Genomic DNA, 13,782 nt, shown 5'->3' on the forward strand with positions numbered 1-13,782 from the left:
GGTGAGGTAGCGTGCCAGGCCTTTGGCCTTTGACCCTGCATCCATGCAGACGCCCTGACGCAAACTGAACTTGAGTTTTCCCCCAGCTGTTCACCTGTCAATGCAAAATGGTTGCATTTGCCGTGCATATCAGCACGAGTGCTGAAACAGCACCAATGCTGACAGGTAAGTGTCTATTTCTATAGATAGATTGATGGATGGAGTGATGGATGGATGGATGGATGGATGGATGGATGGATGGATGGATGGATGGATGGATGGATGGATAGATAGGTACATGAGTTTAAACAACTTTTTGTTAAAAAAAATGTTTTTGTTAAAAAAAATGTTTTTGTTTGAAAAAGTGAATGTTTTTTAGGCCTGTGTTACATTGATGGATGGAGTGATGGAGTGATGGATGGATGGATGGATAGATAGATGAATAGATGAATATATAGATACATGAGTTTAAACCACTTTTTGTTAAAAAAAATATGTTTTTGTTTGAAAAAGTGAATGTTTTTAGGCCTGTGTTATACATGGATGGATGGAGTGATGGAGTGATGGATGGATGGATGGATGGATGGATGGATAGATAAATAGATAGATAGATGAATAGATGAATATATAGATACATGAGTTTAAACCACTTTTTGTTAAAAAAAAAAAGTTTTTGTTTGAAAAAGTGAATGTTTTTAGGCCTGTGTTATACATGGATGGATGGAGTGATGGAGTGATGGATGGATGGATGGATAGATAGATGGATAGATGGATAGATGGATAGATGAGTTTGATCGACTGTTTGTTCATATTTTTTTATTGTTTTGTGTTAAATATTGAAAGTAGTCTTTGGCCTAATGGTTAGTTTGGGTTTAGGGTTAGTTTGGGGCTATGGTTAGGTTAGGGTTAAAATGGCATATAGGTAGGGAGGTAAAAACGACTTTCACCCTCATTAGTAACCACCCTCATTTGCATAAAGGGCATCTGATTGGCCGAATCTTAACTGTCCATATATCTGCAACGGTGTGTTTTATCTGTACGAAACTTGGTTTATATAGTAATTGATGTATGGCTAGTCGACTGGTGGTGGTTTGGTGCGCCTCTAGCGCCACCAGGTGTGTAGACACGGTACTGCACTTTATTTTTTAGATTTGTTTTTTTTTAACAGGGGTCTATTTTATAAATTGCTGTTGTATCTAGGGTTATTTTATATAGGGGTGGTCTATCCGGGTATATTTTGGGTAGGGTTTGTTTAGGTCCCGCCAGTGGTCAGTGTTTTTTGGTTTTGTTTTCTGTTTTTTTGTGCAGGTGGTGGGTAGGGTTAGCTGGTTAGGTGAGGTAGCGTGCCAGGCCTTTGGCCTTTGACCCTGCATCCATGCAGACGCCCTGACGCAAACTGAACTTGAGTTTTCCCCCAGCTGTTCACCTGTCAATGCAAAATGGTTGCATTTGCCGTGCATATCAGCACGAGTGCTGAAACAGCACCAATGCTGACAGGTAAGTGTCTATTTCTATAGATAGATTGATGGATGGAGTGATGGATGGATGGATGGATGGATGGATGGATGGATGGATGGATGGATGGATGGATGGATGGATGGATGGATAGATAGGTACATGAGTTTAAACAACTTTTTGTTAAAAAAAATGTTTTTGTTAAAAAAAATGTTTTTGTTTGAAAAAGTGAATGTTTTTTAGGCCTGTGTTACATTGATGGATGGAGTGATGGAGTGATGGATGGATGGATGGATAGATAGATGAATAGATGAATATATAGATACATGAGTTTAAACCACTTTTTGTTAAAAAAAATATGTTTTTGTTTGAAAAAGTGAATGTTTTTAGGCCTGTGTTATACATGGATGGATGGAGTGATGGAGTGATGGATGGATGGATGGATGGATGGATGGATAGATAGATAAATAGATAGATAGATGAATAGATGAATATATAGATACATGAGTTTAAACAACTTTTTGTTAAAAAAAAAAAAGTTTTTGTTTGAAAAAGTGAATGTTTTTAGGCCTGTGTTATACATGGATGGATGGAGTGATGGAGTGATGGAGTGATGGAGTGATGGAGTGATGGATGGATGGAGTGATGGATGGATGGATGGATAGATAGATGGATAGATGGATAGATGGATAGATGAGTTTGATCGACTGTTTGTTCATATTTTTTTATTGTTTTGTGTTAAATATTGAAAGTAGTCTTTGGCCTAATGGTTAGTTTGGGTTTAGGGTTAGTTTGGGGCTATGGTTAGGTTAGGGTTAAAATGGCATATAGGTAGGGAGGTAAAAACGACTTTCACCCTCATTAGTAACCACCCTCATTTGCATAAAGGGCATCTGATTGGCCGAATCTTAACTGTCCATATATCTGCAACGGTGTGTTTTATCTGTACGAAACTTGGTTTATATAGTAATTGATGTATGGCTAGTCGACTGGTGGTGGTTTGGTGCGCCTCTAGCGCCACCAGGTGTGTAGACACGGTACTGCACTTTATTTTTTAGATTTGTTTTTTTTTAACAGGGGTCTATTTTATAAATTGCTGTTGTATCTAGGGTTATTTTATATAGGGGTGGTCTATCCGGGTATATTTTGGGTAGGGTTTGTTTAGGTCCCGCCAGTGGTCAGTGTTTTTTGGTTTTGTTTTCTGTTTTTTTGTGCAGGTGGTGGGTAGGGTTAGCTGGTTAGGTGAGGTAGCGTGCCAGGCCTTTGGCCTTTGACCCTGCATCCATGCAGACGCCCTGACGCAAACTGAACTTGAGTTTTCCCCCAGCTGTTCACCTGTCAATGCAAAATGGTTGCATTTGCCGTGCATATCAGCACGAGTGCTGAAACAGCACCAATGCTGACAGGTAAGTGTCTATTTCTATAGATAGATTGATGGATGGAGTGATGGATGGATGGATGGATGGATGGATGGATGGATGGATGGATGGATGGATGGATGGATGGATAGATAGGTACATGAGTTTAAACAACTTTTTGTTAAAAAAAATGTTTTTGTTAAAAAAAATGTTTTTGTTTGAAAAAGTGAATGTTTTTTAGGCCTGTGTTACATTGATGGATGGAGTGATGGAGTGATGGATGGATGGATGGATAGATAGATGAATAGATGAATATATAGATACATGAGTTTAAACCACTTTTTGTTAAAAAAAATATGTTTTTGTTTGAAAAAGTGAATGTTTTTAGGCCTGTGTTATACATGGATGGATGGAGTGATGGAGTGATGGATGGATGGATGGATGGATGGATAGATAGATAAATAGATAGATAGATGAATAGATGAATATATAGATACATGAGTTTAAACAACTTTTTGTTAAAAAAAAAAAAGTTTTTGTTTGAAAAAGTGAATGTTTTTAGGCCTGTGTTATACATGGATGGATGGAGTGATGGAGTGATGGAGTGATGGAGTGATGGATGGATGGAGTGATGGATGGATGGATGGATAGATAGATGGATAGATGGATAGATGGATAGATGAGTTTGATCGACTGTTTGTTCATATTTTTTTATTGTTTTGTGTTAAATATTGAAAGTAGTCTTTGGCCTAATGGTTAGTTTGGGTTTAGGGTTAGTTTGGGGCTATGGTTAGGTTAGGGTTAAAATGGCATATAGGTAGGGAGGTAAAAACGACTTTCACCCTCATTAGTAACCACCCTCATTTGCATAAAGGGCATCTGATTGGCCGAATCTTAACTGTCCATATATCTGCGACGGTGTGTTTTATCTGTACGAAACTTGGTTTATATAGTAATTGATGTATGGCTAGTCGACTGGTGGTGGTTTGGTTCGCCTCTAGCGCCACCAGGTGTGTAGACACGGTACTGCACTTTATTTTTTAGATTTGTTTTTTTTTAACAGGGGTCTATTTTATAAATTGCTGTTGTATCTAGGGTTATTTTATATAGGGGTGGTCTATCCGGGTATATTTTGGGTAGGGTTTGTTTAGGTCCCGCCAGTGGTCAGTGTTTTTTGGTTTTGTTTTCTGTTTTTTTGTGCAGGTGGTGGGTAGGGTTAGCTGGTTAGGTGAGGTAGCGTGCCAGGCCTTTGGCCTTTGACCCTGCATCCATGCAGACGCCCTGACGCAAACTGAACTTGAGTTTTCCCCCAGCTGTTCACCTGTCAATGCAAAATGGTTGCATTTGCCGTGCATATCAGCACGAGTGCTGAAACAGCACCAATGCTGACAGGTAAGTGTCTATTTCTATAGATAGATTGATGGATGGAGTGATGGATGGATGGATGGATGGATGGATGGATGGATGGATGGATGGATGGATGGATGGATGGATGGATGGATAGATAGGTACATGAGTTTAAACAACTTTTTGTTAAAAAAAATGTTTTTGTTAAAAAAAATGTTTTTGTTTGAAAAAGTGAATGTTTTTTAGGCCTGTGTTACATTGATGGATGGAGTGATGGAGTGATGGATGGATGGATGGATAGATAGATGAATAGATGAATATATAGATACATGAGTTTAAACCACTTTTTGTTAAAAAAAATATGTTTTTGTTTGAAAAAGTGAATGTTTTTAGGCCTGTGTTATACATGGATGGATGGAGTGATGGAGTGATGGATGGATGGATGGATGGATGGATAGATAGATAAATAGATAGATAGATGAATAGATGAATATATAGATACATGAGTTTAAACAACTTTTTGTTAAAAAAAAAAAAGTTTTTGTTTGAAAAAGTGAATGTTTTTAGGCCTGTGTTATACATGGATGGATGGAGTGATGGAGTGATGGATGGATGGAGTGATGGATGGATGGATGGATAGATAGATGGATAGATGGATAGATGGATAGATGAGTTTGATCGACTGTTTGTTCATATTTTTTTATTGTTTTGTGTTAAATATTGAAAGTAGTCTTTGGCCTAATGGTTAGTTTGGGTTTAGGGTTAGTTTGGGGCTATGGTTAGGTTAGGGTTAAAATGGCATATAGGTAGGGAGGTAAAAACGACTTTCACCCTCATTAGTAACCACCCTCATTTGCATAAAGGGCATCTGATTGGCCGAATCTTAACTGTCCATATATCTGCAACGGTGTGTTTTATCTGTACGAAACTTGGTTTATATAGTAATTGATGTATGGCTAGTCGACTGGTGGTGGTTTGGTGCGCCTCTAGCGCCACCAGGTGTGTAGACACGGTACTGCACTTTATTTTTTAGATTTGTTTTTTTTTAACAGGGGTCTATTTTATAAATTGCTGTTGTATCTAGGGTTATTTTATATAGGGGTGGTCTATCCGGGTATATTTTGGGTAGGGTTTGTTTAGGTCCCGCCAGTGGTCAGTGTTTTTTGGTTTTGTTTTCTGTTTTTTTGTGCAGGTGGTGGGTAGGGTTAGCTGGTTAGGTGAGGTAGCGTGCCAGGCCTTTGGCCTTTGACCCTGCATCCATGCAGACGCCCTGACGCAAACTGAACTTGAGTTTTCCCCCAGCTGTTCACCTGTCAATGCAAAATGGTTGCATTTGCCGTGCATATCAGCACGAGTGCTGAAACAGCACCAATGCTGACAGGTAAGTGTCTATTTCTATAGATAGATTGATGGATGGAGTGATGGATGGATGGATGGATGGATGGATGGATGGATGGATGGATGGATGGATGGATGGATGGATAGATAGGTACATGAGTTTAAACAACTTTTTGTTAAAAAAAATGTTTTTGTTAAAAAAAATGTTTTTGTTTGAAAAAGTGAATGTTTTTTAGGCCTGTGTTACATTGATGGATGGAGTGATGGAGTGATGGATGGATGGATGGATAGATAGATGAATAGATGAATATATAGATACATGAGTTTAAACCACTTTTTGTTAAAAAAAATATGTTTTTGTTTGAAAAAGTGAATGTTTTTAGGCCTGTGTTATACATGGATGGATGGAGTGATGGAGTGATGGATGGATGGATGGATGGATGGATAGATAGATAAATAGATAGATAGATGAATAGATGAATATATAGATACATGAGTTTAAACCACTTTTTGTTAAAAAAAATATGTTTTTGTTTGAAAAAGTGAATGTTTTTAGGCCTGTGTTATACATGGATGGATGGAGTGATGGAGTGATGGAGTGATGGAGTGATGGATGGATGGATGGATAGATAGATGGATAGATGGATAGATGGATAGATGAGTTTGATCGACTGTTTGTTCATATTTTTTTATTGTTTTGTGTTAAATATTGAAAGTAGTCTTTGGCCTAATGGTTAGTTTGGGTTTAGGGTTAGTTTGGGGCTATGGTTAGGTTAGGGTTAAAATGGCATATAGGTAGGGAGGTAAAAACGACTTTCACCCTCATTAGTAACCACCCTCATTTGCATAAAGGGCATCTGATTGGCCGAATCTTAACTGTCCATATATCTGCAACGGTGTGTTTTATCTGTACGAAACTTGGTTTATATAGTAATTGATGTATGGCTAGTCGACTGGTGGTGGTTTGGTGCGCCTCTAGCGCCACCAGGTGTGTAGACACGGTACTGCACTTTATTTTTTAGATTTGTTTTTTTTTAACAGGGGTCTATTTTATAAATTGCTGTTGTATCTAGGGTTATTTTATATAGGGGTGGTCTATCCTGGTATATTTTGGGTAGGGTTTGTTTAGGTCCCGCCAGTGGTCAGTGTTTTTTGGTTTTGTTTTCTGTTTTTTTGTGCAGGTGGTGGGTAGGGTTAGCTGGTTAGGTGAGGTAGCGTGCCAGGCTAGGGTTAGAGGGTTAGGGTTAGGGTTAGGGTTAGGTAGGGAGGTAAAAACGACTTTCACCCTCATTAGTAACCACCCTCATTTGCATAAAGGGCATCTGATTGGCCGAATCTTAACTGTCCATATATCTGCAACGGTGTGTTTTATCTGTACGAAACTTGGTTTATATAGTAATTGATGTATGGCTAGTCGACTGGTGGTGGTTTGGTGCGCCTCTAGCGCCACCAGGTGTGTAGACACGGTACTGCACTTTATTTTTTAGATTTGTTTTTTTTTAACAGGGGTCTATTTTATAAATTGCTGTTGTATCTAGGGTTATTTTATATAGGGGTGGTCTATCCGGGTATATTTTGGGTAGGGTTTGTTTAGGTCCCGCCAGTGGTCAGTGTTTTTTGGTTTTGTTTTCTGTTTTTTTGTGCAGGTGGTGGGTAGGGTTAGCTGGTTAGGTGAGGTAGCGTGCCAGGCCTTTGGCCTTTGACCCTGCATCCATGCAGACGCCCTGACGCAAACTGAACTTGAGTTTTCCCCCAGCTGTTCACCTGTCAATGCAAAATGGTTGCATTTGCCGTGCATATCAGCACGAGTGCTGAAACAGCACCAATGCTGACAGGTAAGTGTCTATTTCTATAGATAGATTGATGGATGGAGTGATGGATGGATGGATGGATGGATGGATGGATGGATGGATGGATGGATGGATGGATGGATGGATGGATAGATAGGTACATGAGTTTAAACAACTTTTTGTTAAAAAAAATGTTTTTGTTAAAAAAAATGTTTTTGTTTGAAAAAGTGAATGTTTTTTAGGCCTGTGTTACATTGATGGATGGAGTGATGGAGTGATGGATGGATGGATGGATAGATAGATGAATAGATGAATATATAGATACATGAGTTTAAACCACTTTTTGTTAAAAAAAATATGTTTTTGTTTGAAAAAGTGAATGTTTTTAGGCCTGTGTTATACATGGATGGATGGAGTGATGGAGTGATGGATGGATGGATGGATGGATGGATAGATAGATAAATAGATAGATAGATGAATAGATGAATATATAGATACATGAGTTTAAACAACTTTTTGTTAAAAAAAAAAAAGTTTTTGTTTGAAAAAGTGAATGTTTTTAGGCCTGTGTTATACATGGATGGATGGAGTGATGGAGTGATGGAGTGATGGAGTGATGGAGTGATGGATGGATGGAGTGATGGATGGATGGATGGATAGATAGATGGATAGATGGATAGATGGATAGATGAGTTTGATCGACTGTTTGTTCATATTTTTTTATTGTTTTGTGTTAAATATTGAAAGTAGTCTTTGGCCTAATGGTTAGTTTGGGTTTAGGGTTAGTTTGGGGCTATGGTTAGGTTAGGGTTAAAATGGCATATAGGTAGGGAGGTAAAAACGACTTTCACCCTCATTAGTAACCACCCTCATTTGCATAAAGGGCATCTGATTGGCCGAATCTTAACTGTCCATATATCTGCGACGGTGTGTTTTATCTGTACGAAACTTGGTTTATATAGTAATTGATGTATGGCTAGTCGACTGGTGGTGGTTTGGTGCGCCTCTAGCGCCACCAGGTGTGTAGACACGGTACTGCACTTTATTTTTTAGATTTGTTTTTTTTTAACAGGGGTCTATTTTATAAATTGCTGTTGTATCTAGGGTTATTTTATATAGGGGTGGTCTATCCGGGTATATTTTGGGTAGGGTTTGTTTAGGTCCCGCCAGTGGTCAGTGTTTTTTGGTTTTGTTTTCTGTTTTTTTGTGCAGGTGGTGGGTAGGGTTAGCTGGTTAGGTGAGGTAGCGTGCCAGGCCTTTGGCCTTTGACCCTGCATCCATGCAGACGCCCTGACGCAAACTGAACTTGAGTTTTCCCCCAGCTGTTCACCTGTCAATGCAAAATGGTTGCATTTGCCGTGCATATCAGCACGAGTGCTGAAACAGCACCAATGCTGACAGGTAAGTGTCTATTTCTATAGATAGATTGATGGATGGAGTGATGGATGGATGGATGGATGGATGGATGGATGGATGGATGGATGGATGGATGGATGGATAGATAGGTACATGAGTTTAAACAACTTTTTGTTAAAAAAAATGTTTTTGTTAAAAAAAATGTTTTTGTTTGAAAAAGTGAATGTTTTTTAGGCCTGTGTTACATTGATGGATGGAGTGATGGAGTGATGGATGGATGGATGGATAGATAGATGAATAGATGAATATATAGATACATGAGTTTAAACCACTTTTTGTTAAAAAAAATATGTTTTTGTTTGAAAAAGTGAATGTTTTTAGGCCTGTGTTATACATGGATGGATGGAGTGATGGAGTGATGGATGGATGGATGGATGGATGGATAGATAGATAAATAGATAGATAGATGAATAGATGAATATATAGATACATGAGTTTAAACAACTTTTTGTTAAAAAAAAAAAAGTTTTTGTTTGAAAAAGTGAATGTTTTTAGGCCTGTGTTATACATGGATGGATGGAGTGATGGAGTGATGGATGGATGGAGTGATGGATGGATGGATGGATAGATAGATGGATAGATGGATAGATGGATAGATGAGTTTGATCGACTGTTTGTTCATATTTTTTTATTGTTTTGTGTTAAATATTGAAAGTAGTCTTTGGCCTAATGGTTAGTTTGGGTTTAGGGTTAGTTTGGGGCTATGGTTAGGTTAGGGTTAAAATGGCATATAGGTAGGGAGGTAAAAACGACTTTCACCCTCATTAGTAACCACCCTCATTTGCATAAAGGGCATCTGATTGGCCGAATCTTAACTGTCCATATATCTGCAACGGTGTGTTTTATCTGTACGAAACTTGGTTTATATAGTAATTGATGTATGGCTAGTCGACTGGTGGTGGTTTGGTGCGCCTCTAGCGCCACCAGGTGTGTAGACACGGTACTGCACTTTATTTTTTAGATTTGTTTTTTTTTAACAGGGGTCTATTTTATAAATTGCTGTTGTATCTAGGGTTATTTTATATAGGGGTGGTCTATCCGGGTATATTTTGGGTAGGGTTTGTTTAGGTCCCGCCAGTGGTCAGTGTTTTTTGGTTTTGTTTTCTGTTTTTTTGTGCAGGTGGTGGGTAGGGTTAGCTGGTTAGGTGAGGTAGCGTGCCAGGCCTTTGGCCTTTGACCCTGCATCCATGCAGACGCCCTGACGCAAACTGAACTTGAGTTTTCCCCCAGCTGTTCACCTGTCAATGCAAAATGGTTGCATTTGCCGTGCATATCAGCACGAGTGCTGAAACAGCACCAATGCTGACAGGTAAGTGTCTATTTCTATAGATAGATTGATGGATGGAGTGATGGATGGATGGATGGATGGATGGATGGATGGATGGATGGATGGATGGATGGATGGATGGATGGATAGATAGGTACATGAGTTTAAACAACTTTTTGTTAAAAAAAATGTTTTTGTTAAAAAAAATGTTTTTGTTTGAAAAAGTGAATGTTTTTTAGGCCTGTGTTACATTGATGGATGGAGTGATGGAGTGATGGATGGATGGATGGATAGATAGATGAATAGATGAATATATAGATACATGAGTTTAAACCACTTTTTGTTAAAAAAAATATGTTTTTGTTTGAAAAAGTGAATGTTTTTAGGCCTGTGTTATACATGGATGGATGGAGTGATGGAGTGATGGATGGATGGATGGATGGATGGATAGATAGATGGATAGATGGATAGATGGATAGATGAGTTTGATCGACTGTTTGTTCATATTTTTTTATTGTTTTGTGTTAAATATTGAAAGTAGTCTTTGGCCTAATGGTTAGTTTGGGTTTAGGGTTAGTTTGGGGCTATGGTTAGGTTAGGGTTAAAATGGCATATAGGTAGGGAGGTAAAAACGACTTTCACCCTCATTAGTAACCACCCTCATTTGCATAAAGGGCATCTGATTGGCCGAATCTTAACTGTCCATATATCTGCGACGGTGTGTTTTATCTGTACGAAACTTGGTTTATATAGTAATTGATGTATGGCTAGTCGACTGGTGGTGGTTTGGTGCGCCTCTAGCGCCACCAGGTGTGTAGACACGGTACTGCACTTTATTTTTTAGATTTGTTTTTTTTTAACAGGGGTCTATTTTATAAATTGCTGTTGTATCTAGGGTTATTTTATATAGGGGTGGTCTATCCGGGTATATTTTGGGTAGGGTTTGTTTAGGTCCCGCCAGTGGTCAGTGTTTTTTGGTTTTGTTTTCTGTTTTTTTGTGCAGGTGGTGGGTAGGGTTAGCTGGTTAGGTGAGGTAGCGTGCCAGGCCTTTGGGTTAGGGTTAGGGTTAGGGTTAGGTAGGGAGGTAAAAACGACTTTCACCCTCATTAGTAACCACCCTCATTTGCATAAAGGGCATCTGATTGGCCGAATCTTAACTGTCCATATATCTGCAACGGTGTGTTTTATCTGTACGAAACTTGGTTTATATAGTAATTGATGTATGGCTAGTCGACTGGTGGTGGTTTGGTGCGCCTCTAGCGCCACCAGGTGTGTAGACACGGTACTGCACTTTATTTTTTAGATTTGTTTTTTTTTAACAGGGGTCTATTTTATAAATTGCTGTTGTATCTAGGGTTATTTTATATAGGGGTGGTCTATCCGGGTATATTTTGGGTAGGGTTTGTTTAGGTCCCGCCAGTGGTCAGTGTTTTTTGGTTTTGTTTTCTGTTTTTTTGTGCAGGTGGTGGGTAGGGTTAGCTGGTTAGGTGAGGTAGCGTGCCAGGCCTTTGGCCTTTGACCCTGCATCCATGCAGACGCCCTGACGCAAACTGAACTTGAGTTTTCCCCCAGCTGTTCACCTGTCAATGCAAAATGGTTGCATTTGCCGTGCATATCAGCACGAGTGCTGAAACAGCACCAATGCTGACAGGTAAGTGTCTATTTCTATAGATAGATTGATGGATGGAGTGATGGATGGATGGATGGATGGATGGATGGATGGATGGATGGATGGATGGATGGATGGATGGATGGATGGATGGATAGATAGGTACATGAGTTTAAACAACTTTTTGTTAAAAAAAATGTTTTTGTTAAAAAAAATGTTTTTGTTTGAAAAAGTGAATGTTTTTTAGGCCTGTGTTACATTGATGGATGGAGTGATGGAGTGATGGATGGATGGATGGATAGATAGATGAATAGATGAATATATAGATACATGAGTTTAAACCACTTTTTGTTAAAAAAAATATGTTTTTGTTTGAAAAAGTGAATGTTTTTAGGCCTGTGTTATACATGGATGGATGGAGTGATGGAGTGATGGATGGATGGATGGATGGATGGATAGATAGATAAATAGATAGATAGATGAATAGATGAATATATAGATACATGAGTTTAAACCACTTTTTGTTAAAAAAAATATGTTTTTGTTTGAAAAAGTGAATGTTTTTAGGCCTGTGTTATACATGGATGGATGGAGTGATGGAGTGATGGAGTGATGGAGTGATGGATGGATGGATGGATAGATAGATGGATAGATGGATAGATGGATAGATGAGTTTGATCGACTGTTTGTTCATATTTTTTTATTGTTTTGTGTTAAATATTGAAAGTAGTCTTTGGCCTAATGGTTAGTTTGGGTTTAGGGTTAGTTTGGGGCTATGGTTAGGTTAGGGTTAAAATGGCATATAGGTAGGGAGGTAAAAACGACTTTCACCCTCATTAGTAACCACCCTCATTTGCATAAAGGGCATCTGATTGGCCGAATCTTAACTGTCCATATATCTGCAACGGTGTGTTTTATCTGTACGAAACTTGGTTTATATAGTAATTGATGTATGGCTAGTCGACTGGTGGTGGTTTGGTGCGCCTCTAGCGCCACCAGGTGTGTAGACACGGTACTGCACTTTATTTTTTAGATTTGTTTTTTTTTAACAGGGGTCTATTTTATAAATTGCTGTTGTATCTAGGGTTATTTTATATAGGGGTGGTCTATCCTGGTATATTTTGGGTAGGGTTTGTTTAGGTCCCGCCAGTGGTCAGTGTTTTTTGGTTTTGTTTTCTGTTTTTTTGTGCAGGTGGTGGGTAGGGTTAGCTGGTTAGGTGAGGTAGCGTGCCAGGCTAGGGTTAGAGGGTTAGGGTTAGGGTTAGGGTTAGGTAGGGAGGTAAAAACGACTTTCACCCTCATTAGTAACCACCCTCATTTGCATAAAGGGCATCTGATTGGCCGAATCTTAACTGTCCATATATCTGCAACGGTGTGTTTTATCTGTACGAAACTTGGTTTATATAGTAATTGATGTATGGCTAGTCGACTGGTGGTGGTTTGGTGCGCCTCTAGCGCCACCAGGTGTGTAGACACGGTACTGCACTTTATTTTTTAGATTTGTTTTTTTTTAACAGGGGTCTATTTTATAAATTGCTGTTGTATCTAGGGTTATTTTATATAGGGGTGGTCTATCCGGGTATATTTTGGGTAGGGTTTGTTTAGGTCCCGCCAGTGGTCAGTGTTTTTTGGTTTTGTTTTCTGTTTTTTTGTGCAGGTGGTGGGTAGGGTTAGCTGGTTAGGTGAGGTAGCGTGCCAGGCCTTTGGCCTTTGACCCTGCATCCATGCAGACGCCCTGACGCAAACTGAACTTGAGTTTTCCCCCAGCTGTTCACCTGTCAATGCAAAATGGTTGCATTTGCCGTGCATATCAGCACGAGTGCTGAAACAGCACCAATGCTGACAGGTAAGTGTCTATTTCTATAGATAGATTGATGGATGGAGTGATGGATGGATGGATGGATGGATGGATGGATGGATGGATGGATGGATGGATGGATGGATGGATGGATAGATAGGTACATGAGTTTAAACAACTTTTTGTTAAAAAAAATGTTTTTGTTAAAAAAAATGTTTTTGTTTGAAAAAGTGAATGTTTTTTAGGCCTGTGTTACATTGATGGATGGAGTGATGGAGTGATGGATGGATGGATGGATAGATAGATGAATAGATGAATATATAGATACATGAGTTTAAACCACTTTTTGTTAAAAAAAATATGTTTTTGTTTGAAAAAGTGAATGTTTTTAGGCCTGTGTTATACATGGATGGATGGAGTGATGG

Source organism: Squalius cephalus (assembly GCF_949319135.1).
Source record: "Squalius cephalus genome assembly, contig: scaffold_62, whole genome shotgun sequence".
NCBI classification, from domain to species: Eukaryota; Metazoa; Chordata; class Actinopteri; order Cypriniformes; family Leuciscidae; genus Squalius; species Squalius cephalus.